This window comes from Pogoniulus pusillus, chromosome 13, assembly GCF_015220805.1.
Source record: "Pogoniulus pusillus isolate bPogPus1 chromosome 13, bPogPus1.pri, whole genome shotgun sequence".
Taxonomy (NCBI): Eukaryota; Metazoa; Chordata; class Aves; order Piciformes; family Lybiidae; genus Pogoniulus; species Pogoniulus pusillus.
This window is the reverse complement of record NC_087276.1, coordinates 10,708,399-10,711,980: the sequence shown is the minus strand read 5'-3', so window position 1 is coordinate 10,711,980 and position 3,582 is coordinate 10,708,399.

The following is a 3,582-nucleotide window of genomic DNA, read 5'->3' as shown; positions in this document are numbered from 1 at the left end:
TCTCTGGGCTTTTATTTTTTTGGCAGAGCAAAAGTTTTTAAAAAGTTTTGTTTGTTTTGGTTTGTTTGTTTGTTTTTTTTCTACCAAGAGAAACCTGTAGGTCCTTGGATCTTAAACTAATGAAGAAATTAAAGGCCAAGGTATCATAGAATCAACCAGGTTGGAAGAGACCTCCAAGATCATCCAGTCCAACCTAGCACCCAGCCCTATCCAGTCAACTAGACCATGGCACTAAGTGCCTCAGCCAGGCTTTTCTTGAAGACCCCCAGGGACGGTGCCTCCACCACCTCCCTGGGCAGCCCATTCCAATGGGAAATCACTCTCTCTGTGAAGAACTTCCTCCTAACATCCAGCCTATACCTACCCTGGCACAACTTGAGACTGTGTCCCCTTGTTCTATTGCTGTAGCTTACTGCCTTCTTCATATTCTGGACTGACATAAGATTTCGCCATCTTACCAATTTCTTAGATTAAGCTCGGAATTAACATTTGCAGAGATCATGATTAGAGAAGGCTTACAGTTAGGTTCCTAAATTGTGAGAACTTCAAAAACATTTTTTTTTTTAAAAGCAATGAAATTCAGCTCCAGACTACATGATGTTCCAGTAGATGTTTTCCACTGTTGAGCAAAATGAATGAGAGTTCTAAAACTTCATTATTTTATCGCTGGAACAGAGTTATTAAACTGAAAAATTATCTGATGGGTCAAAATACCAGTGCATAGAAAGCCTGAGTATTTCCATTACTCATTGAGTGCATTTGATTACCATTTCCATAAATCCAGTTAACATCACCTTTTCTGGAAAGGGAAGCTGAATTATTTCAAGTTCATTACCAATTTGTTACACAATTAAAGATACTGCAAACTGTGGGAGGTTTTTAATCGAGTATAAAATACTTGCATTCTGTAACAAACATACTGACTAGAAAATGTAAGGCATATGTCTACACAAACAGGCTGCATTTTGGGTAGAAAAGCTGAAAGTGCACTGTTTGAATAGTCCTCCAAGTACATCTCAACTTCATTACATTTCTGTCCTATATTTTGTAGGCCCATTTTTACTATTGAGTGCAGCTAAAGCAAGGTGGAAGAAGAAACGGTAATGTGTTGTTTGAAATCTGTTTGCTAATTCAGTGATGTAACAAACTTCTTTAAATGACTATTCTGAATACTTCCTTTTGTGAAAACATAGTGTGCTCTTGTAAAGATAGAAAACAGTTGAAAGGAAGAAAACAAAGTGGGGTTGAAGCAACAGGAACCCTAGGAACACTGTTGGTGCATGCATGCTGGCGTATAACAGGCAGAGTGTTCCTGAGTCCTCGTGTGGGTGTAACTGCTACCAACAACCCTGTGAGCATCTTTCTGCTGAAAGGAGGGATTTGTGTTTTCCACCACTAGAATGGTACTTAAAGCAGTATGTATGTGTAGTGTGACACTGAGGATCACACCTGTTCTCCCTGACGGCTGGCCAAAATTTGTAGTGTGGGTATGGCTTGAGTGTAATCCACAATGTGTCTTATAAAATCAGCAGTATCTATTCTATCAATTAAGACCTTGTATGTTTTTGAACTGAAAGCCTTGATATATATAACAGTACATGTTAAAAAAGAAAATTGCCTGCATGTGCAGCAGGAGTTATTTTTCAACAGGAAAATAATTGCTTCTGCAAGCTACAACGAAGCACACTAAATCAAGGAATGGGTACACCAGTCAGATAACAAAAGCTGGGTAATATACTGTCAAGTCTGAAGTTCTTGTTCAAACTTGATAGTACAAAAATGTGTAATCAGTTTGATAAAGATTTCTATCAGAGATCTGGATTTCATCCTCACTAATTCTGAAGTTATGGTGGGCGCAAACTCAAATGACACTCTAAGGAGTAATGTGCTTAGCATTAACTAATCAGTATCAGATGTGTCAGTTACTGATTCTCAGAAAACAGTGAAAGAGGAAAATGTGTCTATTTAAATATTTTCCTTCTGAATAAAATTGAAAAGGAATGTGGAAGGACAAAAAGTGCCATTTGACAGGACCCCTGACATGCTCTTCAAATTGGTGGTTTTACACCAGAACTATTGAGAGGCAGATCAGCAAACGTTAGGTGACATACACTGAGATCTCATAGGCACTTAAAGTTGTTTTCTAGTTCTGTGGTCTTTATGACTAAAACTAAAAGCCTCCTTAACAGTTGAGTGTCTTAGTTCAGGATATCAGTCTGCAATCATACCAGTTTTTAAAGCATAATATGTTTGGCCATTGAAAGGCTCTCTAAATAAGTTAAATGTGAGAAACAGAGGCTCAGAATAGAGAAGTGTTTCTGCAGCAGACTTGCTGTAAGTATTTCCTTGTAATTCTACAGAAGTTAGCTCTACTTAAGTTGTAGCTGTGGGCAAGAGGAATATTGCCTGCTCCTCTGGCAGGAAAAAGGCGGCGTTGGTTGTGTATTACAATGAGAAGGTTGTTAAGAAGTTTATCTGCTGCTAAGATACTAGCTCAGGCTGCATCACTGGGGAGTAGAAGCACAGGGAGGGGATTCTGCCCGTCTGCTCTGCCCTGCTGAGGTTCCACCTGCAGCACTGCCTCCAGTTCTGCCCTCCCTCCCCCTCAGCACAGGAAGAACCTGAAGCTGTTGGAAAGGGCTCCGAGGAGGCCATGAAGATGATCAGAGGGCTGCAGAACCTCTGCTGTGGGGACAGGCTGGGAGAGTTGGGGCTGCTCAGCCTGGAAAAGAGAGGGCTCCAGGGAGATCTTAGAGCAGCCTTCTCTTGTCTGAAGGGGCTGCAGGAGAGCTGGGGAGGGACTCTTGACAAGGGCTAGGAATGACAGGACAGGAAAGAATGGATGGAAGCTGGAAGAGAGGAGATAGGGACTGGATGTTAGGAAGAAGTTGTTTCTGGTGAGCGTGGTGAGACAATGGCACAGGCGACCCAGGGAGGTTGTGGTTGCTCCCTCTCTGGAGGAGGTGTTCAAGGCCAGGCTGGTTGAGGCCTTAAGCAACCTGTGCTGGTGGGAGGTGTCCCTGCCCATGGTGGGGGGCTGGGACTGGATGATGTTGAAGGTCCCTTCCAACCCAAAGCAGTCTGGGATTCTATGAGTGCAGCAATTCCTGTTCTGAGTGTCCCCAGCAGAGGACCTGCTGCTTACTGTTTCAGAAGAAAATCTCAGCAACATCTCTGAGCAAGGTCTAAATTCTCTGCTAAGAACACAGACCATGCAGCCTGTGTCTCCTCTGACTGCATTAATTCCTCTAGCTGCAGTCCCTTTCCACCCAGGCTTCTCTCTGAGAAACAGAATCCACCTGGGAAGCTGAAATGCCAAGAGCAGATTATGCTGGCCTCTGTTACAGGTCATTGCTCTGTAGGACATCAGAGTTTGAGACCTCAAGGATGGTTTCTGAAGTGAGCTCTGGCAGGAGCTTCTCAGAGTAGATCCAGGAGATATTTTACCCCTGTGTTTTGGAGGTAATTACATTGATGAACTGTGAGTGAGGATCTGAGGCAGAGTTTTTCCTTTCCTTTTTATTCATTTCCTCTCAGAAAACAAATCTTCTGCACTGCCAAGATAATCAGGGATGCAGCTTC